We start from the raw sequence: 24,527 nt of genomic DNA on the forward strand, positions 1-24,527 counted from the left end.
GAATTATGTATATTAAATATTCTTTTATAGGTTCTAAATAGGTTCTAATATTCACACACACACACACACACACATATATATATATATAAAGTGTATGTATGTATGTATGTATAAATCCTCTGTTTGATCTGCTCATCTTCCTACGCTGCCTCCATTAAAGGTCTGTTATGCCACCAGAGTACAACATTTTAGGTCTGCTAAGGGTATACTGAAGTAGTACCTGCTCTAGAAAGTAGGCTATACAGGTGTGCAAACAGAGTCAGGAGAAGGGGAGGGAAGAAAGGGAAAGAAAAAGGGGATTGGGAATGAAATGGGGGAGGGGAGTACAGAAAAAGAAAAGAGCTAGGAAGAGAGATGGAGGAAAGTTGAGAAAGAAGGGGATTTGAGAAAGTAAAGGTAAGGACAGAGACAGAGACAGAGACAGAGACAGAGAGAGAGGAGGGAGAGATTTTATATGGATGTGTGCGTGTACACGCATATATACAGATATGGAGAGAGAACCCAAGAGAAGGCGGCAAGGGTCTGAGATAGGAGCGAAGGAGGGAGTGTGGGAAGCCAGGGGAGCGGGGGGGGAAAGCGGGGAGAGGAGCAGGGCGCTGGGAGGGAAGGGGAAGGGGAAGGGGATGAGAGCAACGAAGGAGAGACGGTGAAATGGCTCTGCAGAGCCCGGAAGAGAGGGCCGAGGCCGGAGAAAGGAGAGGAGAGACAAAGGCGGCGGCGGAGAAAGGCAGGGCCGGCGGCTCGGCGGCGCTCGCCAGGGCGGCCTGAGGAAGCAAGCGGGGCGGGATGGAGAAGGGGCTGGGGGCGCCCCGGGGCGGGGCCGGGCCGCGGGGGGAGTCGGCCCGGCTTGAAGGCACGAGGCGGGGCAGGCGGACCCGCAAGCAGGGCCGCGCCATCCCGGCCGCGCGCGGCCACGCGGACACGCGGACACGCCGGCGGCCACGCGGACAGACACACAGCCAGGCCCCCTCAGCCGCACGGCGCCCCGTAACCGGCTGCGGCGACGTTCCTGGCCGCTCCCGACAGGTACTCGGGGGCTCCGACGGCCGGACGCGCGGCGCTCGGCCAAGGGCAGCCCGGCCGGCCCCGCCCCGCCCCGCCCCCGGCGCGGCCCCTTTAAGGGGGCGGGGCCCGCGTGCCGCCGCCCTCCGCCCCCGGCCCCCGCCCCTCCGGCGCCCAGACTGCGCTGGCGGCGCGAGGAGGAGGAGGCGGCGGCGGAGGCGGCGGAGGCGGCAGCGCCGCGGCCGCCCTGCAGTGCCCGGCCCGCGAGTGCCCGGCCCGCGAGCGCCCGAGCGGAGCAGCACGCCCGGCCCGACAGGGGGCCCGGCCCGGTGAGCCTCGGCCCCTCCCGCTGGCGCCTGCCAGCCCCGGCCCGGGCCTCCGCCGCCTCCCCGGCGCGGCCGCCTCAAGATGGAGGCGGGCGGGCTGCGGGCGGCGCGGCGCGGCGGGGCCCCGGGGTGCCCCGGGGGGCGGGGGCGGGAAACGGCCGGGGTCCGGGGAAGAGCCCCCGCGGCCCCTCGGGGCGGCCCGAGCCCGAGTCACCCGAGGATTACTCAGCTCCTCGGCGGCCGGGCGGCGCGCCCGTGACCGTGAGCCCGGGGGGGGGGGTGCCGGCCGCCCCGGCTCCTCCCGCCTCCTCGGCTTTGTGGCCGCTGCCGCGCTGGGGGCGGCCGAGCCCCCCCCCCCCCCCCGCCTCGGGCCGGCTTTGGCTTTGCTGATGGTCGGCAGTGAGCCTGGTGCCGGGGACGGGGCCTCCCGGCCGGGCCCCACACCGGCGGGGCGCAGAGCGGCGGCCCTGCCCCTCCTGACGAGCCGGGTCGGGGCGACTCGGGCCCCCGTGTCCCCCCGGGGCCGCTCCGCGCGGTGTCCCCCCGGGGCCCTGCCCCGGGAGCGGGGGAGCCCGGCTGGGCCCGGGAGCGGGGGAGCCCGGCTGGCCCTGCCCCGGGAGCGGGGGAGCCCGGCTGGGCCCGGGAGCGGCGGAGCCCGGCTGGGCCCGGGGGGCAGGGGACGGAGGGGACTTGATTTCGCAGCCGTAGGAGGAGGGCCGGGTTTCTGCCCTGCCGGTTCGGCGCCGTTCAACAGGCCGGGGGAGGGCGGTGGAATCCGGCGCAGAGAAGCCGGCCCAGGCGCGACCTGCGGTCCAGGAGCGGCCCCGGGCGCCTCTTAACAGCCTGTGAGGAGCGCTGGCCCGCGGAGTCCGCCTCCAAGCCATGGACTGCAACTTCCAGGGCCATCTTCTCTCTCTCTCTTATAGGGTGAACGGCTGAGATTTCCTTTAGTCGGTGTTTTTCTTCTGGCATTATCATCCTTTATGTGTATCTGACTTTTTTCCCTCAAATGTCATCCGTTGGATCGGGGAGGTGGAGAGACTCTGGTCTTCTATCACCTTGTATCACTTCCTCTTCTTGCCCAATGACTGGCTCATCGTAGGCATGCAGTACATTTTAATGGCTTGGTTGAAAATGGGCCTATTCCTTAGAAAAAATGAGTAACGATTTTGTCCCTTTGTGTTTCCATTGCAACCAGATTAGTTCTTCACTCTCCCTTCTTTAAATAGTCATTTGAATTGTGACTTTATTTTTAATAGCTCATGGAAACTGTTGTGCCTCATGGTGTTCCTTTTAGTGTTTCCCCCCCCTCTTCCTTCCCTTTTCAGTAATTCCTTCAGGTTTAGCCTGCCACCACCTTCCCTTAACCTCCCTTTGGAGAAGGACACAGATTCATTCCTGTCTCAGCCATTACAAAGAAGTACTCAGGCCATTTCAAAAAGGATCACCATTATATATTACTTTTAAGGATCTGTCATTTTTGTCAGCAGAGGGACTCCCTTTGTTTTTAGTAATTGGATCTTTGGAAATTGCAGGGAAGAAAATCATTGACCTGTGAAATAGGTCATAGAATTTTACAATTGGAGGGGATCTCAGAAACCATTTAATTTCAATGACTAGACAAAGGTCTACCTACTCTGCTTTAATACCACCAGGGAAGGAGAATTTATTGTAAAATGAAAAAAAGTCAAGGCAAAGTTTGTGGTTTATTTGGGTTAAGGGGCTTGCCCAAGGTCACACAGCTAGGTAATTAGTGTTTGAGGATGGATTTGAAACTAGTATAACACCTAACTGTCCCTAAAGGCACCATTTGTAATCAAAATATGTATACTTATGGGGTGGCTAGGTGGCATAGTGGATAAAGCACCGGTCCTGGAGTCAGGAGTACCTGGCTTCAAATCCAGTCTCAGACACTTAATAATTACCTAGCTGTGTAGCTTTGGGCAAGCCACTTAACCCCATTTGCCTTGCAAAAAAAAAAAAAACCTAAAAAACCCCCTAAAATATGTATACTTGAACCTTGAATTTGCTGTTTATAATTCTGTGTGACCTGCAAATCATCTAACCTCTCTGGATCTCATTGTCTTTATTTATAAAATAGGAGTCTTTTTTTTAGCTCTAAATCTTTAATTCTCTTAAAAATTTCAATGTCACAGAGGACTTTTTTGTTCTGTGATTGTGATTTTGTTGACAAAGATAGTGGAGTATGTCATTTCCTAGCTTATTCTGTAGATGAGAAAACTGAAGTAAAGAGAGGTGACTTGCCTAGAGTAATAATCAGCTGAAGCCAGAAATGAACTCAGGAAGTTGAGTCTTCCTGATTCCATATAAATAAATCTACTAGAGACAAGATCATATTCTTGGCTTTCTTCTTGCCAGATGCCCTTTTTCAATCAGACTTGGTGTTCTGTGACTTAATGCAAATATAGTAATAGTTCAGGAAATCTCTTCTGCCTCGATCACACTGCTTTAATTCTCCAGGGTCCAGTTTAAGGGAGTTGGGACTAATTGATCAATAAGATCCCTTTGCCTTTTACCTTTCTGGCCATGTGTTCATGGAATGGAATCTGCATTTTTCCTTGACTACTCATTCTTTAAAGTCCCCTGGATGGAACTTTAGATGTAAATGGACTCACCAGGCAAATTAAGAAGACTTTACTGACTGTCTTCTCTTTATCTTAGAGATGGGGATCTCCTTGGACCCCCTTAGCCACTAAAGATTCCTTTTGAAAAATGGGAGAGACTGAGAGATTTTTGTGAATAGCTTATTGGTTTTCTTAGAAATAGAGTGAAAGATTTTCAGTTAGACTAATGCTGTTGAATAGATAAAATCAAATCACAACAGTTTCTGATTTTATTAGGAGAGAGTATCAGGAAATAGGTTGTTTACTAAGGTTGTTGAATTGTTTCAAAGTTGTTAATCCAGTTCCATTTCTATGCCTCCACCCTGGCAGTCCTTGTTAGTGAAATTTGCTTAGATGTACTTTATGAAATTCTACTTTTGTTGACTGAGAGAACCTTCTCCTCTTTACCTTGAAACAAATACCCCAAATTAATATTTGGTATCAAACAATCTCTGGTCTGTAATAGGAAGAGCACTAGATTTAGGAATCATGAGAACTGGATTTGAGTTTTGCCTCTGACATTTCAGATCCCTATTTTGTATGATCAGAAAGAAGACACAATGTTATTGAGCTACTTTTTTCCTCACCTGTAAAAATGAGGATAATAGTTACATTACCTGCCTTATTAGATTATTGTGAGATTATTTCTAACTCTATAATTGCTGTATATATATTTAGATATTGTAATAGATATTTAAACTATTAGAATAAAAGTTGCATTTTCTTCTTTAAGGTGAACTTTTAAAGTTGTGAATCAGAAGCACTGAATTTTGGTGTGCTCTAGGAACCCCCCCCCCCCCCCCCCCATAGTAGGGTTTGGTGACTTGCCCATGGTTACACTGCTAAGTAAGTACTAAGTATCTGAGGGAGGCTTTGAACTCAGGTCCTCCTGACTCCAGGGCCCATGCCTCTATCCACTGCCCCACCCAACTACTCCTCTGGTGTGCTTTCAAGGAGAATATAGGAATCTTTGCAAGTCAGCTGGATGACTCAGGGGTGGAACTGGGTTCAAATCCAACCTCAGACTCTTACTAACTGGGTGACCCTGGGCAAGTCACTAGTCTCTGTTTACCCTAATCCACTGAAGAAGAAATTGGCAAGTCACTCCCACACCTTTGCCAAGAAAACCCTATGGATGATATGGTCTGCAGGATCGTGAAGAGTCAGCTATGACTGAACAGCAGCAATGGGAATCTCAGAAAAGTATCAAATTTGAGCCACTGAATTAGAGGGAAGCAGTTTTAGGCTGAAAAGTCTGTAATTATCTAAGCTTGAATTGGTTAGGCCATCTGGGTTAATATCCTTGCCCTGGCATGAAGTACCAAGGAATCTTGGCTATAATTAGTGAAGACCTTGTTTTTAATCATCTCCAGATGGCACTTCCAGAAGGACCCATCCCACTAATGCTCATTTTTATTAATTTTTTTTTTTTGCTGAACCTGAGTCTGAAGGTATTCTTTCATGAATTCCTACTTTGATTGGAGCCATTGCAAGTCATATTCCTGAATTCTTTCAGGGAAGGAAGCAATATATAGCCATATATTGTTTCCCTGGGGAATACTGCACCATTTATCAAGTCTCAGGAATCCTGATGAAAATATTGTTCAGAGCTGCCAAAGTACAGCAGATAAGCATGAAAACTAATTCCATTTAGACTTGGATTAAATTAATTCTGCTTTATCCTTTTATCTCTAGGTGTAACTTGGAATAGAAAGTGAAACACTTTTCTGTTTAGCAATCTGTCCTCTTTTCTTACTGTTGTTATTGCCAAGCCTTGCTTTTCTTTTGTTTTAAAGGATCCATAATGCTTAAGAATATGCAAATTGTTCAAAGTCTAGGAATGATGACAAAACTAAATGTTACTTTGTTGGTTTAACTTCCTTTCCTCAGATCATTTTTTGCTGTCAAGCAAACATGCTATTGATTTGATGGATAATTTTTTTCATCAGCAAATTAAGTAGTATTAAGGATTCTTGGGAACATTTTTCCATTAAATGTTTCTCTTCCTCTTCCTATTAACCCCCCCCCTCCCCATTTGTATGTAGAAGCATTGTGTCTTGTAATACTGTTGGCCTAGAACCTGTTTGGACTTTCCCTTTCTAGAAAGAAGAATACATTTGATAACAGCCCTGTTACTTTGTGTTTTGGGTTTAGGAAATCTGTATTCAATTGGATTAGGTATTATCTGCTTAGTACAGGTAATGGTTTTAACCTTTTGGCCAAGAACAAGCAAAATAATATGCCTGTTTTTTTTTCTCCTGAGTAAAAGCATGAAAGAAAAGTCATTTTTAACTTTTCTTGATACTTGGTCCATCCCATCTCAGTGCCTTGTTCTAGCATTATATGTAAAAATTCAGACATTTTAATAAAATAGCATTGTAGGGTGGAAAGAGCACTCATCATCTTGTAGCATCTGTGGAATCAGTGACCTGAACTATGGTCCTACCTTTACCACCAGTAAGCTCTGTGACCTTAGTAAAATCACTTAACTTTCCTTGGCCTCATATGTAAAATGAGTTTTGGGTGCAATGATCTTTAAAACTCCTTTCTACTCTAATTTATAAAGGACTGTATTTTAAAATGAACTACCTTTTCTTAAGAGGTATAGAATTCAGCTACCTAATCCCTCTCCCTTTGTGGGCATTGATAGTTTCTGCCACTTAGCTTGGAGCTCTGGGTACAGCTTTGTGTAGTATGTCATGCATGATTTAAGCTTTTGGCTTTTGCTCCCAACACTAGGTTTTTAAATAATGCTATAAAAAATTATTTTTCAGTAAAATGTATATGTTCATTCTGTTCCTAATTGGTTCATTCTCCCACTCCCACTCTTCACTCTCCAACTCTCCATGTCTCTAGATGCCTTTCCTTGAACCCTTTCTTCCACTCTCAACAAGGGTCTCCATTCATACTTCAAAAAAATTAAGACCCAGTCACTGATAACTTCTCATTTAATGCCAGTCAGACATCTTGTTGTCCTGTGATAGATCTCCTTCACTCTAGCTTCAGATGAAGAAGTTGCCCCTTTTTCCCTCCTCTCTCATTTTCCGTCCTCTCTCTTGATGGGCTTCTTTCCTGTTGCCCCCAGCACTCATTGGTCAGTTGGTACTGACCAATGGTATTGAGTACATTCTATGAACCAGGCACCATGCTACATGCTGGATCAGAGGGGATGCACAGTTTCCTTGCCCTTTGTGCCTAGTTCCAGATTGCTTTCCAGAATGACTGGATCAGTTCACAACTCCACCCACAGTCCCATTAGTTCTCCAATTTTCCCCCATCATTTCCATCATTTTATTCTGATCCTTTTTGACCTGGGCAGCATTTGACAATATAGATCACCTTTTCATTTTTATAATTCTAGGTTTTTGTGATGTTCTTTTTCTGGTTCTTCAAAGGTGTCAATGCTTATTGAGGATTGCCCAAGGTTCTGTCCTGGATCCTCTTCACTTTTTGCTATTTTTCCCTCCTTTGGTGATCTCATCAATTCTCATAGATTCAGTTAGCATTTCTGTGCAAATGATTCTCAGATCTAGATAGCTAGTCTTCCTTAGTCTCATGATGCCACCTGCTGTTTGGACATCTCTAATTAGATATCTGGTAGGCATCTCTAACTTAGCATGTCCAAAACAGAGTTCATTATCTCCATTGCCCCTTCCCCTTTTCTCAACTTCTCTGTTACTGTCAAGGATACTACTATTCTTCTAGTCACCTCTATTCATTCCTCACTTGACTGACATACAATCATTTGCCAAATCTCTTTTCTCTTTTCACAGTATCTCTTTTATATGTTCCCTTCTTTCTATTCAGACAAGCCCTCTTTCACCCCTCTCCTATATAGTCTTCCTAATTCAATTCTTTCCTCACTTCAGTCCATCCTTCACTTAGATGTCAAGATGATTTTCCTAAAGTGTAGGTTGTAAAAAGACAGACAGTTAAACAAAAACAATTGATATATGTTGCGTTTAACATGGATCATTCTGTACCATGATTTTTCTTGTGTTCTTATCTTTGTCATTCCTTTAGAACCTAATGCAGTATTTATGCAAGAGGTGGTTGGTAAATGTTCATTCAGTTGTATGAAGAACTGATTTCTGATATTAATACTATAAAGCTTCTTAAGCTAGTCAATGAACTAGCATTTATTAAATGCCCATTATATTCTTTTTGTTGTGGCAAAGAATAGGAAACTGAGGATGCCCATCAATTGGAAAATGATAGGGGGCAGCTAGGTGGCTTAGTGGATAAAGCACTGGCTTTGGAGTCAGGAGTACCTGGGTTCAAATACGGTCTCAGACACTTAATAATTACCTAGCTGTGTGGCCTTGGGCAAGCCACTTAACCCCATTTGCCTTGCAAAAACCTAAAAAAAAAATGATAGAACAAGTTATTATACATGAATACAATGGAATACAATTGTGTTGAAGGAAATTAGAAGAGGATGGTTTCAGAAAAACCTTGAAAAACTTGTATGAACTGATGTGAATTAAAGTGAGCAGAAACAGGAGAACAATTTCTATAGTATTATGAAGATTATCAATTTTGAAAGACTTAGGAACTCTAATTAATACAGTAACCAATCACAGTTCTAAAGGACTCATGATTATGTATGTCCTCCATTTCCAAATAGAGTACCGATGGACTCAGTACAGATTAAAGTATCTTTTCTTTTCCCTCCTTTCTCTCTCCTTTCCTCTCTCCCTCCCCTCCTCCCTCCTTCTCCCTTCTTTCCTACCATAAATACAAAGATAGGCAAAAAAAACCAGTCCTTCTTTCCAAAGAACTCTCACAGTCTAATGGGAAGGCAATATTCAAACAACTATGCATAAATTATAACTTAAAAACAAGAGATAACAAGAATCTGGCTTTTTTTTAAACTATTTTATTTTTCCAGTTACATGATATGAAAGCTTTTCAACATTCATCCATTGACATATTTAAAAGTTACTTCACTTTTCTTCCCCCCCTCCCTTTCTTCCCTTTTCCCCCTCAGCAACAGTCTAATTAATGTACATTTACATGTGTATTTTAACATGTTTGCATATTAGTCATTTTGTGTCTGAGGAATTGGGATTAAGGGAAAAGAAAGGAAATCATGGGATATGAAGGGCAAGCACAAGAGAAGTTTTTAGAAAATGAACAAAGTATTCATCCAGATTCTATTTTTTTTATGTTTTTGTTGATGTTTTTTGGATATGGATGTTGTTGTTCATAACCATTCTCCCAGGGTTGTCCTAGCTCTGAACTTCTGAGAGGAGCTATATCCATCATAGTTGATCAATTCACAATGTTGTTAATGTATACAATGTTCTCTTGGTTTTGCTTGCATTCTCAGCATCAATTCATGTGAATCTTTCCTTGCTTCTCCAGAGTCTGATCCTTCATGGTTACTTAAAGAACAATAGTGCTCCCTATATAGCATACATATACCGTAACTTGTTTAGCCATTCCTCAATTGATGGGCATTCTCTCTATTTCCAATTTTTTGCCACTAGAAAAAGAGCTGCCATATGTGCCTATGCTTCATGTGCCTACATTTTGCCACATGTGGGACTTTTCTCATTTTTTATAATTTCTTCTGGATATAGGATAGGATATTGGTGTTTCTGGGTTAAAAGGTATGATCAGGATTGCTCTCCAGAATGTTTGGACCAGTATACAACTACACCAATAGTGCATTAATGTCCCAAACCTCCCAAAACCTCTTCAACATTGATTGTTTTCCTTTTTTGTCATTTTCAATCAATAAAATTTTTTTTTGCTTTTGCAAGACATTGGGGTTAAGTGACTTGCCCAAGGTCACACAGCTAGGTAATTAAGTGTCTGAGACTGCATTTGAATTCAGGTCCTCCTGATTCCAGGGCTGGTGCTCTATCCACTTTGCCATTTAGTTGTCCCTCTTTTTGTCATCTTAACCAATCTGATAGGTGTGAGGTGGTACCTCATAGTTGGTTTAATTTGCATTTCTCTAATCAATAATGATTTGAAGCATTTTTCATATGATTATATATATATATATAGCTTTAATTTCTTCCTTGGAAAAACTGCCTGTTCATATCCTTTGATCATATAGCAATAGGGGAAGACTTGAAACCTTATAAATTTGATTTGGTTCTCTCTATATTTTAGAAATGAGACCTAATCAGAACCTCTAGCAGTGAAAGTTGTTTCCCAGCTTTCTGTTTTCCTATTAGAAGCAGCATTGATTTTATTAGTACAAAACCTTTTTAATTTAATATAGTCAAAGTTATCCATTTTGCATTTTATTATGGACTCTATTTCTTATTTGGTCATAAATTTCTTTCCTTTCCATAGATCTGATAAAGAGTTTTTCTTGATCTGTAATTTGTCCTTGGTATCTCCCTTTATGTCTAAATCCTGTACCCATTTTATCTTATTTTGATATAGGGTGTGAGATGTGGGTCTATGCCTAGTTTTTGTCATATTAATTTCCAATTTCCCAAACAGTTTTTGTCAAATAGTGATTTCTTTTTCCAGAAGCTAATGACTTAGGGTTTGTCAAACTATAGATTACTATAAACATTTACTACTGTTTCTTTTGTATCTATTCTAATCCACTGGTCTGTTACTCTATTTCTCAATGAGTCCCAGGCAGTTTTGAGGACTGCTGCCTTATAATTTAGTTTTAAATCTGATACAACTAGACCACCTTCCTTTACATTTTTTTCATCAGTTCCCTTGATATTCTTTTTTTTAAGTTTTTTTTTCCAAGGCAAATGGGGTTAAGTGGCTTGCCCAAGGGCACACAGCTAAGTAATTATTAAGTGTCTGAGGTCACATTTGAACTCAGGTACTCCTGACTCCAGGGCTGGTGTTCTATCCACTGTGCCATCTAGCCACTCCTTCCCTTGATATTCTTGACCTTTCATTGCTCCAGATGAATTTTGTTATTTTTTTCTAGTTCTGTAAAAGAGTTATTTGGCAGTTTGATTAGTATGGCACTAAATAAGAAATTTAATTTGGGTAGAATTGTCATTTTATTATATTAGTTTGCCTTTAACCATGAGCATTTGATATTTTTCCAGTTTTTTTTTTTAGATCTGTGAAGTGTTTTGTAATTGGGTTCACAAAATTTCTGGGTTTGTCTTGGTAGGGAAAGGCTTCTTGCTAAAGGTGAGACTTGAATAGAAGCTTGAAGGAAGCCAGGAGACAGAGATGAAAATGGAGAATGTTTTAAGGACTGGGACAGCTAGTGAAAACCCTTAAAATTGGAAAATGGAATGTTGTATGGGAGGAACAATAAGGAAGGTTAGATTTACTAGGTTGTAGAATGGGAAGGAAGGTGTAAGAGGATTGGAAAGGAGAATTCACTATGTGACCAAAACTGTTGGGAAAACTATATACATATATCATGGTAAAGTCAGTGGGTACATAATTTTACATAAAGAAATTACATTATAAGTAAATTAGTGAAGGATGGAAAAAAATCACTTGTCAGATGGATAGGGTAAGATTTAATGACCAAACAAGAGATAGAGACATTCTATTATTTAAAAGGTTCTGCACCAAAAGAAACCCAATTCAGCTAAAATTAGAAGAGAAGTAGGGAAATGGATGGGGGGAGGGAATCTTTGTAGCAAATTTCTCTGATAAGAGACTAGTGGTAACTTTGGAGAGAGCAGTTTCAGTTGAATGGTGAGGTCACAAATCAGACTGCAGTTAACAGAAGAATGTGAGAAGAAAGGAAGTAGTAGTACTTAGTGTATAGACAGCCTTCTCAAAGAATTTATGCAGAGAGAGAGAGAGAGAGAGAGAGAGAGAGAGAGAGAGAGAGAGAGAGAGAGAGGAGAGATTCTGGACACTAGCTAGTGGGAACAAGTAGAGGAAGGAGGGGAGTTTTGAGTAGAGGAGAGTCAGAACTGTGTGGGGACAGTTGGAAAGCAGTTTGTAGAGAGGGAACAATTGAAGAGTGAGAGAGTAGGAATGGGGGGGCAAACTGATGAAATGGGATCCCTTGACGAGGAAAAGGGTGAGTGAAGGAGGAAATAGTGCAGAAGGCATCAGAGTGATGAGAGATGAAGCAGAGAAGAGAGGGACCTTCCTGACAAATAGCCTCATTTTTTTCCCATGAAATATGGGACAAAGTTCTTAGCTGACAGTATAGGTTGACGGGGAGGTTATGGATGCGTTGAGGAAGGAAAAGGTTTAAAAAAGCATCTCTGGGAGTGGAATGAGTCAATTAGAGAGGTATAAAAAATTTCCTTGCTCCTTTGAGGGCCCAGTTAAGATTATGTAGTATAGTAGTGACCCAGTGAACACAATATTGTGCTTTTCATCATCTTTGTTCAGTAGTACATGAATAGGAGAGAAGGAAGTAGATGTTGGGAGTGATTCAAACAAGATGGAGGTTTGGAAGGGCAAGCTCTTCCAAGAATGTAAAGAGGCAGGGGACTCTATAAAAGAGGACAATGTTGAGTTGAAATGATTCACCAATGGTCACAATCAGAAAGACAAGACACTGTAGTTAGTGCATGGTGATGGCTTAGGAAAAGGTATTGGAGGTCAGTGTTGAAGAACAGGAATTTTAAGGTAGAAGGAGAGGTGAAAGGACAACAGATTATGATTGTTAAGATCTGTTGTATAAATAAAATGTACTTTGATAGGCTGTTATAAATTGAGCAGCTAAGGCTATGTTATTTCTCTTGAGTTCTATTTAGAATATCACTATTTCAATTAAGGAAAAATTTTTCTCGCACTTAGTTTTTGTCATTTTTTTTTAATGTTTAGCTCCTCTTTTCCTATCGATCCTCAGAACAAATATGGTTAGTCTGTTGACTAATCTTGTTTCCTTTGTACTTTTATCCTTACTAAGTATCCAATTTAATGTTTATTCAGCCTTGGTGAACTGAGTCTATTAAGTAAAAAACTTGATTCTTTTAAAATACTTGTTAAAAATAACTATTAGGTTTTGTTAAGTCACAACTCCTTATCTTCCTGAAAGATTTTAAGTATTTTCTGCATATTTCATTTAATTTTCCCATCTCCTTTATAAAGTAGTAGGTTGGGCAGACTTTGTTATACCTGTGTTGCAGATGAGGAAACTAAGGTCTAGAGAGGTAAAATTATGTGCCTAAGATTAAATGGCAGTCTTCTCTGTGGGATAGTAGAGTACTGATTTGGGGTGCCTGTAATCTTTTTAAAATTTATTCTGGCTTAGTTATTTTAGTTTTTCAGACTAAAATGAAAATAAAATTTGAAAGCTTTACATGACAGTAGATAAATCTTTATAGGGTCTGCTGTGAAGGCTAAAGTCTTTATTTCATACTATTACTATTTGAAATTTTAACTATTTGTCTAGCTATACATAACACACACACACACACACACACACACAAACACACTCTAGACACAAGATAGTAGACAGACATATTGTCCTGTGTTGATATGATTTTGTTTTAAATTCCCTATATCAATTCACACAGTTAAATTAAAGGGCTGGAATATAATCTAGTATACTTCAGCTGAAGTAAAAGGACAAGGGTATCAATCATGATTTTTTTTTTTTAGGTTTTTTGCAAGGCAAATGGGGTTAAGTGGTTTGTCTAAAGGCCACACAGCTAGGTAATTATTAAGTCTCTGAGGTTGGATTTGAACTCAGGTACTCCTGACTCCAGGGCTGGTGACCGTGCCACCTTAGCCACCCCCTCAATCATGATTTTTGTAAAAAGCAAAAAATAGACCTAGTTAAGAGATAATCAGGGAAACTGCATAATGCTAAAAGGTACCACAGACAATGAAATAGTATTAAAATTTTTATAGCAAGGTATTGTGATAAAAGTCTTAATTTCTTAAATACATACTAAGTATAGAACTGAGTCAAATTTATAAAATAATCTCCATTCTCCCATTGATATGTTATAAATGGATATAAACAGTTTTCAAAAGAAGAAATCTTAAGTTTTGTATAGTCTTATGAAGAAATGCTCCAAATCATTGCTGATTAGAGAAATGCAAATTAATACAATTCTGAGGTGCTACTTCATACCTATCAGAACTGACAAATACTGGAGAAGATGAAGAAAAAATACACTACTGAACTGCTGCAGTGAAATTGTGAACTAGTTCAACTGTTTCATGTGGCAAAGAATTGGAAATTAAGAGAACGCACATTAACTGGACAATGGAAGAGCAAGTTGTAGCATATGATTATGTTGGAATACAGTTGTTCCACAAGAAATGATTGAGTTTGGTTGTTTCAGGAAAACCTGGGGAAGACTTATATGAACTGAGATCATTATGCACAATAACAGCAATATTATGATGATTACCTGTAAAAGGCTCTGATCAATACAGTGATTCAAGACAGTTCTAAAGGACTAATGATGAAAAAAACCCTATCTTTCTCCTAAGATAGAACTGATAAATTCTGAGGGCAAATTGAAGTATAATTTTCTTGCTTTATTTTTCTTGTTTTTTTTTTTCTGGAGGGGGAGGATATGGCTAATATGGAAATATGTCATGTATAATTGATATTATATTAATTGCCTTCTGATTGGTGGAGAGAATGTTAGGGAAGGAAACAATTGGGATTCAAAATTTTAAAAGAAAAGTATGCTAAAAATCAATAATGAATTGAAATATTTTTTAGAATTCTCTCTAAGAGCTACTTAAGTGGGGCGGCTAGGTGGCGCAGTGGATAAAGCACCGGCCCTGGAGTCAGGAGTTACCTGAGTTCAAATCCAGTCTCAAACACTTAATAATTACCTAGCTGTGTGGCTTTGGGCAAGCCACTTAACCCCATTTGCCTTGCAAAAACCTAAAAACAAACAAACAAACAAAACAAAACCAAGAGCTACTTAAGTGCTATAGACATCTCCTTGTCTTTTCTCTAAAATATCATTCATCTCATTTGTCCTTGTGGTGATTTTAGCTTTGAAAGTGTTGATTGTTCCAGAAAAGTGTTTGTAGGCATCATACCCATTCTCCTTATATCCTAGGAACAGACTTCTGATCCATTTACTCACAGACTTCATCACAAAACACTAGTATTTGACATTTATTGAGTACTTAGGAACCCTGTACTCCTTTCTTTCTTCTAATCTGTCATAGAGCATTTTAGGGGTTTCATTTGATCATTGACTGGGTTAATATGTAAAATCAATTACTCTATGGAATAGTCTATACCAAAGGAATATTAATATAACAAGATGTTAATTACTAATGTTTATTATAATAATTATAAAACTATTGATTTATTATATATTAATGACTTTAAATTAAAAGGAGTAACATGTTTTCCAAATTATTGTATAATTATATTGTTATATGATTATATATAATTATTATTGTAATAATAATTAACAATTTTATATATAGGGCAGCTAGGTGGCACAGTAGATAGAGCTTAGGGTCAGGAGGATGGGAGTTTGAATTCCACCTCAGACACGCTAGCTGTGTGACCTTGTCTCGCATCCAGGGCCATCTCCAGTCATCCTGATCTATATCTGGCCACTGGACTCAAATGACTTGGGAGGAGGAAGTGAAACTGGTGACTTAGCACAGCCCTCCCTGTCCTTCCATTCACCACATTCTACCCTAGGCTTTTTTCAAAGTTGAGCTTGAGAACCACCTTTCAGTGGATATACAACAAGGGGCCTGGAATTAAGAGGATTTGAGTTCCCTGTCTGGGCTCAGACATTTACTAGTTTGGTGATCCTTAACTTCCTTTTGCTTCAGGTTTCTCAGTTGTAAAATAGGAAGAATAACAGCCACCTACTTTACAGGGTTATTATGAGAATCAAATGATAAAATATTAAAAAAATGTTTTTATTAAAATTTTACAATTTTCCCCTAATCTCACTTCCCTTCCCCCCAACCCCCACAGAAGGCAGTCTGATAGTCCTTACATTGTTTCCATGCTATACACTGATCAAAATTGAATGTGTTGAGAGAACAATCATTCTTAAGGAAAAAATAAAATATAGGAGATAGCAAAATTACATAATAAGAGATAAAATATTTTTAAAGAACTTGCACACAATGATGATGTTCAGTCATTTCTGACTCTTCATGACCTCATTTAGGATCTTCTTGGAAGAGATACTGTAGTGGTTTGGCATTTCCAGATGTAGAAACTGAGACAAACAGGATGAAGTAACTTACCTAGAGTCACCCAGCTAGAACATGGGTCTTCCTGATTTCTGGTTTGGTTCTCTGTGACTTGCACCAATTAGTACATAATAGGTGCTAAATAAATGCTTATTCTCTTCCCTTTTCCTACCTTCCCCAGCTACTTCTGTAGTGTCTGTCTCCTCCACCTTATCTTGTAATTGCCTTGAATTTATTTACTTGTACCTATTTTTCTCCTTGTAAAATGTAAACTCCCTGAGAGCAGGACTATTTCATTTTTTTCTCCTATTTTAACACTTAAAACGTTCTAATTCTCATTAATTGGGGCCATATCTCCTATGAGTTGTTTAGTTTTTAATGTTGGAATTCCTTTGAGTGAAAGAGCAGTATCTGGGATCCTAGGTGAATTAATAGCTGATATTTGGGAAGATGAGAAATAGTTTATGAAACTGTCATTTGGATTAAGTTAAATTTCCTTGGCATAGAGGAATACTTTTAAATTGGTATATTTGTCGTTGAACAAGCCTTACAAGCTTTTGGAAATTCTTTAGTGAATCTGATGATGGACTTCTTGACCTTGTATTCAGGAGGAAAATATAAAAAATATATATCATATGTTATCTCTATTATATAAATATAAAATTATTAAATTAAGACATTATTTCATTCTGTTTTCATAAGAAAAATGAAACAGATAATTAAATAAGTTTAAGTTTTATGGCAGTTTTATTTCTATCTTCTGTATGTGAATTAGCATTGATTGAATCTAGTTAATGATTAGAATGGTTAGATTACAATTGCAGTGGAAAAACAATGTGATATAGCAGCCAAAAAAGTTTTTACTATTTTGGGCCATATTAGTGAGGAATAGCTTCCAGGACCAGCAAGGTGAAAGTATTGGATCCTTACAAGACCACATTTACAGTATTTCATTTGGTTCTGGGTGCTGTAGTTTAAAAAAAGACATTGATAAAGATTATCAGACTGCCTTCTGTGGGGGGGGGTGGGGGAGGGAAGGGAGGGTGGGGGAAAAATTGTAAAATTCAGAGCCTTACAAAAAAGATAGGTAGAAACTACTTTGTATATATATTGGAAAACAAATAAAATGTTTAAAGAAAATAAATCATAAGCAGAATGCAAAACAATAAAAAAAATTGATAAATTAGAGACTGCAGAAAAAAATTATGAAAGTTCTTGAATAATTCATAACAAGATTGGTTGAAGGAATTAGGTGTGTATGATCAGGAGAAAAGAACACTCAGGGATCATAATATTATGTTGAAAAGTTGTCATATGGAGGAGAAATTAGCTTCCTCCCTTTTGGCTTGATGGCAGAATAATGAGCAACTGGTGGAAGTTGCAAGGAGATCAGTTTAGGGAAAAACTTCCCAGATATCAAAACTGTACAAAAGTAAAGTGAGCTGCCACATGTTCCTCTTGCTTGGAGGCCTTTAAGCAGTATGTCACTGTAGAGATTCCTTTTAGATTTGAGTTGGACTAAGATGGACACTGAGGTCCTTTCCAATTCTCAAATTATGTTAAGTGATTTTTTTTTTGAACCAGACTTGTGATTCATTGGTGTAAGGAACTTCTTAAGGAAGCTCCCTCTGCCAGTGCTTGAGAGGCATTGTGAAGTTAAATGGCTTGCCCAAGGTCTAGCCATATATATATATATATATACACATACATACATACATATATACATATATACACACATATATGTGTGTGTGTGTGTGTGTGTATATATATATATATATATATATATATATATATATATATATATATATATGATTTCCAGATTTTGACAGGGATGCTCTTATTATTAATTCTGTATGCTTCATTTGAAAATATGGATGTGAAATTGTAAGGAAATATTCTAATAATGTTATTATTATTCCTACCTTCAGAAATACTAATGTGTTTGAAAATGAATCATCACGTGGTATGTGTGTTTCCAGTGGCTTGTGGGTAAAAGAAGTTTCAGAACTAGAGCAGATTAGAGATCATGCCTGGGTGGTATAGTCTTTTGTATTTAGAGAAAAAAATGACATGGAAGATACTTCTGTAACTCGTGACTTCAAGGAAGAGGATTAAATACAAATGAACCTTTGCCAAGAAATAGGATATTATAATAATGGAATCATTACTTCAAGCATCACTTGAAAAGCAAATCTTAGGTAATAAGCATCTCCATTAAATTTGATTTCTCTTGTCTTTCTAGGGCAATGCTCTTTTTTTTGTATCAGATCTCTTCGGCAGATTGGTGTAACTCATAGACTCTTCAAAATAATATTTTTAAATGCACAAAATAGATAGGATTACAAAAGAAATCTATGATGTTGAAATAAAGTTATTAAAATAGTTTTTTTTTTTTTAGGTTTTTGCAAGGCAAATGGGGTTAAGTGGCTTGCCCAAGGCCACACAGCCAGGTAATTATTAAGTGTCTGGGACTGGATTTGAACCCAGGTACTCCTGACTCCAAGGCCAGTGCTTTATCCACTACGCCACCTAGCCGCCCCTCAAAATAGTTTTTAACAAAATTCATAGACTCCAGACTGAGAATCCCTATATTCTAAGGAGATCTCATAGCCTATCAGAAAATTTAATACTATTCATAGAATTATAGGATTTCAGAACTTGAAGAAACCTTAGAAATAAAATAATCTAGTCTTGCTTCTTAATTTAACATATTAAGAAATAACTCTGAAAGGGTAGTATAATTTTTTTTTCAAGGTTACAAAGCTATCTCATGGCAGAATGAACTCAATGCAGATATTCAGACTTTAAAGGATACAGCTCTCTCATCATCCATCTCTTTTTGCTGTTATTTTCTATAGAAACTAGAGTAACATCCTTGTTTCACAGACCATGAGAATGTGCTCATAGCTTGACTAAGATACAATGAATGTGGTTCAGTGATTTGTCTAAGGGATGAGTGAACAGGATGGCAATATAATGCCAAGTTTGTTGATGCCAGAAAACACTCAACGTGTTAGAGAATCCGATCTTATCAAGTTTGGGTCTTGTCTGCATTGAGAAAGAAGTCAACTCTGGAGAAACTGGAGCCACAGTGACTGTTCCTTCCTACGAATTGTTTGTGGATCACTGCCTTTTAATTTGATGAACTTGTGCTTGAAATTCCAAGTTTAAAAGACATTTTACTTTTTAATTAATGATAAGCTTCCTTAGGAGAACAGAAATCCCAGAAAGTAAATCACAGTTGTGAAAAATAAAACCACAGTTTTTCTTTTCCTTATCATAATTTGTAACTTCTATTTTAATTTTGTTGGGAAGTTTTGGATTTAGCTAAAACATTTGATTTTTAGGCGATGTTTTAAAAATTAACTTCTTTATATATTTTACTAGTAATATTTGTCCTTTTGGTTTTTCCCTTGCTAGGAAAAAATGCCCTCACTTCAGTTGTTTTCTAATATTGTTTTTTTCTCAGTATGAAGCTCTTCTGCTTCAGAAAGTGCTTATTTTTAAAATTTATTTTCTTAGCATTTTAGGCCTAATGATTTCAAAAGTCTAAGTGAAACTCTTGATTCTTTTACCTACAAATTACTGGCTTGATTTTTGTTGTTCTGCTGTGTACTTGGTTGGCATTTGACAGAGAAACAGTAAAATTAGCTTTCTAACTTGGTTAAATACAAGTTTTAAATCAGCTTTACTTTGACTTAAAAATTATTTCATTAAATATTTCCTAATTAGTTAAAAAAAATTTTGTTTGTTTTTGCAAGGCAATGAGGTTAAGTGACTTGCCCAAGGTCACACAACTAGGTAATTATTAAGTGTCTAAGGCTGGATTTGAGCTCATGTCCTTCTGACTTCAGGACTGGTACTCTATTCACTGTGCCAAAAAAATGGGGAGTCCCAGATTTTCTCCCTCCCTCTTGTCTCCTCCCACATTCTTGAGAAGACAAGCATTTTGATTTTGATTATATGTATGAGGTCATGCAAATATAACTTAATATTAGCCATGTTGCAAAAGAAAACAAATAAAATAACAAACATAAGGAAAGTTTTTTTTTAAAGTGTGCTTAATTTTGTGGGGGAGTGGGAGGAGGGAAGTGATTAAGGGAAAAATTGTACTATTCAAAATAAATAAATTTTAAAAAGTGTGCCTAAGTTTGTTTTCAGAGTTAATTATTTCTCTTCGGAGTTGGGATTGTCTTGAATCATTGTCTTGATCAGGGTAGCTAAGTCTTTCACATTTACTGTGACTTAAAACATTTTTGATTACTTGAGACTAACAATAGAATCTTAGCTCTCACCCCATGCTGACTTGCAAACTTGACAATCTAGAAGGAAAAAAAAAGTCCTGATAGTCTCACTCCATTTTGTAGTATTTCAGAGCTCTGATGGGATGTTGTGATGCTATTGTGATTTTTTTTCAAAATATGCTATTTGTTCAATAAACAAACTCAAATTGTAAATACAGGAGTGAAGGAAATCCTGAAATGCAAGGGTTTATAGAAATTCAACAATTATTATCTAGGGTATGAGAGCCCTTGAAGACAAAGACGGCATCTTTTCTTTTTTTTCATTTTACATTCTACTTAGTTTTGAGTTGAAGATATAATTTTGACACAACATACAGAGCACTAAGTTGAATAGTTGCTTTTGGTTTCTTAATCTCTGCTTACCTGCTATCTAGATAGACAGGATGGACGGTAGTATTTTCAGGTAGGGAGAGAAACTTTTCCTCATATCTAAGGACATTGGGCACAAATTTCAGTTCTTGGCATAGACAGTTTTCCTTCCTTCTGGAGTACGGAGCATGTTTTAGGAACAGTACCACTTAGGAATTCTGTTCTGTGACTTCACTATCATGATCTCACAGCCAGCTGGAGAAGTTCCCAAACTTCTGGCAGGATGTACTACTAAGGCGAGGCCTGACTCAGTTCTGGGAACAACATGAGGTATCTGGTCTTCTCCCATCACCAGACTCAGTTGATCTTTCTACAACCTCCATAGATAAGAGTACAATTGTTTGAGGTCAGACCCACCATGTAGACAAGTGATTCTTGATTCTATAAAAAATTCTCAGTTTAAAGTATAGACTCCACATTTTGTCTTTTTTCTCTCTTGTACCTTTGTAGAAGTTTCAATACTATCATGTGAATTAAATCCTGATTTTTCTTGAGATGGAAATTATACATTTATCTGGTTCAGGTACTTGGGTGAAATTCAATTCAACACACTTTTTAAGAAGAGCAACTAGGTATAGTGCATAATAGAGTGGTGCCTATGCTGGGATTTCAAGGGACTCTAGGGGGTTCAAGGGGCAGAGGCCCTCAAGGAGTGTATTCCAGCCTGTGCAAAGATGTGGGAATTGGAATTGGCAGTTTTGCCAACTGGCTGAGTGTGTCAGGAATGAGTCCATAAATGTGGGTTAAGGGCAGAGTGACATGCTAACTTCCCCCTTGCCCCACAGGACTATTTTTATTTTTAAATTGCCTTTGACTTCTAGGTAGAAAAACTGCTGAATCTTTTTTCTTTCAGTTAGCATTTGTAGGAATGATTGAAGCAAAGAATTTTGATGGGCAAAGGGAAATATTTAATGTTCTCTTTATGTGAGAGAAGAGTCCCTTCAGAAAAAGAAACAGGGTGAAATATAGCTTACTCAGAAGAATTAGAATTTCCAGGATCTTCCCTTGCTAGTTCTTGTTCTAGTTAAGGGAGTAAATTAATTTCAGTTTACTCTGCATGAATCTCCTTAGTTTGGAGAGAATAAAAAATAATTGTGAATGGTTAGAAGGGTAGAATGCCTTCTTCTCTTTCTCTGACAGTGGCTGCATCTGACATAATCCAGGAAATGCAAAGGGAAAAAAAACCCCAAACAAACTTCCCTTCTGTCTACAAAGTAACCAATGGGATAAGGCACTGTTTTGGACATGTCATTTATCTTTTTTTTTTCAGTAAGTGGTTAAGTTCCAGTTGAATCTCAGGTTCAAGACATGACATCTAGTATAGATTTTGTGCCTTTTTTTTCAGGTTTGCTTTTTTTACCTCTCAAAATAAACCTTGTTACACAGGCATTCATTTATCCCACGTGTGATGTTTAGCAATCAAGCTTCCTGTCCTTAAGAGGAAATACAAATGTTTTGAAACAAAGGGCAGAAGGGGATTATGCTGCTGTGATATAGGTTGATGTATGCCTTGGTAGAAATCTACCATCCAGCCTAATTTATCCTCCTCTCCTACAGAAACCCAATCTTGAATCTAGGTCCCACGCTTTTTTTTTTCCCTAAAGATTTTATTTATTTTGAGTTTTACAAATTTTCCCCTAATCTTACTTCTCCCCCCACCCCACAGAAGGCAATTTGCCAGTCTTTACATTGTTTCCATGTTGTACATTGATCCAAATTGAATGTGATGAGAGAGAAATCATATCCTTAAGGAAGAAACATAAAGTATAATAGATAGCAAGATCAGGCAATAAAATATCAGTTATTTTCCTCCTAAATTAAAGGTAATAGTCCTTGGACTTTGTTCAAACTCCACAGTTCTTTCTCTGGATACAGATGGTATTCTCCATTGCAGACAGCCCCAAACTGAGCAAGTCCATCAAAGTTGATCATCACCCACATGTTGTTGTTAGGGTGTACAGTGTTTTTCTGGTTCTGCTCATCTCACTCAGCATCAGGTCATGCAGATCCCTCCAAGGCTTCCCTGAATTCCCATCCCTCCTGGTTTCTAATAGAACAATAGTGTTCCATGACATGTGTATTAGGTCCCACTTTTAAGAAAGAAAATATCTCTTTTAGTCTTGAGAAGATAAACATTTTAAGCAAAAGAAGTAGTAATATTTGGTTGCTTAGAAGTGAGAGGCACTTTACAGATAAAAAGACAGTAGAAACATCTGTTTTTGAGGACCTTGGGACCTTGGGACCCTTCCATCTGACTTTTAACTGAAACCTCCTATTTATGTTCTCTATAATTCGAAAATAAGCCTCGAGAGCAGAAACTTTCTTTTCTTAGCTTGCTGATTTGCACAGAGTAAGCTTAATAAATGATTTATTCACTCATTTTTTTAAAAATCTGACTATTTGCCTGGTATCTATGCCTTGAGTATATTTGTGAGGGAGAAGCAACTGCTGGGGTTGAGTGGGTGGTAGAACCTATTATTTTCATTGTGAATTTAAAGAAGTCTATGAAAGGTTGTCTTTTTCCTAGTTTGAAAAATGTGCTGGCTAAAGTGCTTTGGCACAGGATGCTTAGAATTGGAATGTGGATGCTATATAGAAGATGGGACCATAAAATAACGTGAAAGTTTTTTTTTTCTTTTTAAAAATAAATTCTTGGGGCAGCTAGGTGGCACAGTGGATAGAGCACCAGCCCTGTAGTCAGGAGTACCTGAGTTCAGATTTGGCCTCAGACACTTAATGATTACCTAGCCCTGTGGCCTTGGACAAGCCACTTAACTCCATTTGCCTTGCAAAAACCTAAAAACAATCAAATAAATAAATAAATAAATAAATAAATAAATTCTTGTTGATCTTTTGGTTTTTTTTTTTAATATTACCGTAATTTCTCTCTGTTCACCTCTTCCTCCTGCATAATGTTTGCTACCTTGGCAAGTTATATCTGCTTTCCTGAAATGCTACCCTGGCTCCAGTTGTTTTTGGAAATTGCATTCAGAGACTGTGTCATGTTCTTTTAAGTGTTTGAAGTAGTGACAAATTTCTCTTCCTGAGGTACATTTAATTTTGGAGTTTAATGTCACTGTAGCAAAGCCTGAAGGGGGCTAATTTTCAAGGCATTTTTTTTTAGGTTTTTTTTGCAAGGCAAACGGGGATTGCCACTACACCACCTAGCAGCCCTTATCAAGGCAATTCCAATAGAAGAGGTTCAAATTTTTTTTTTTTTAGTTTTTGCAAGGCAGTGGGGTTAAGTGGCTTGCCCAAGGCCACAGGGCTAGGTAATTATTAAGTGTCCGAGTCCAGATTTGAACTCAGGTACTCCTGACTCCAGGGTCTGTGCTCTATCTACTGCGCCACCTAGCCGCCCCCGGTTCAAAATTTTTTTGCTAAAATTTTTTCTCTCATACATCTTAAAATTGATTTGTTTCAGTGCACATACAGATGTTTTTAAATTATAGCCCTTGAAGTTTTAATTTTACTTAAGCAAGTTTGATATGCCATTTGTCAATAATGTGAAGTAGAAAATAAATTTGGTGGAAATCAATTAAATGTCCTTCATTTGGGGAATGGCTTAGCAAACTGTGGTATATGTATAAGAAAATAAATTTGGAAACTAAAATCTTTGTACTTCTGTTGCAAAAGACTCAATTTCGCTCCTGTATTAAGTCTGTCAAAATTCCTTGTTTTAAAGTGCTAAATCTGTGTAGTGTGTGTAGTCTGATCAGGAGCCAGAGGTATATGCACTGGGAAAGCTGAAGCTGTACTCTCAATAGTTTTACATTCAGACCTGCTGCTTTTAATTTCTGAAAGCTTTGTAAGTCATAGGCAAAAACCTTCATACT

At 39.1% G+C, this 24,527-nt stretch overlaps 1 protein-coding gene across 6 annotated transcripts in view; it reads left to right on the forward strand.

Moving 5' to 3' along the window:
* Positions 1–1,234: 1,234 nt before the first annotated feature.
* Positions 1,235–24,527, forward strand: part of CLIP1 (CAP-Gly domain containing linker protein 1) — a 143,458-nt gene continuing 120,165 nt past the window's right edge. For all 6 annotated transcript variants that reach the window (XM_074205525.1, XM_074205524.1, XM_074205520.1 and 3 more), the window contains exon 1: positions 1,235–1,331. The gene's annotated coding sequence lies outside the window, so the exon portion shown is untranslated. The remainder of the gene's footprint in view (positions 1,332–24,527) is intronic.

This window comes from Macrotis lagotis, chromosome X, assembly GCF_037893015.1.
Source record: "Macrotis lagotis isolate mMagLag1 chromosome X, bilby.v1.9.chrom.fasta, whole genome shotgun sequence".
Taxonomy (NCBI): domain Eukaryota; kingdom Metazoa; phylum Chordata; class Mammalia; order Peramelemorphia; family Peramelidae; genus Macrotis; species Macrotis lagotis.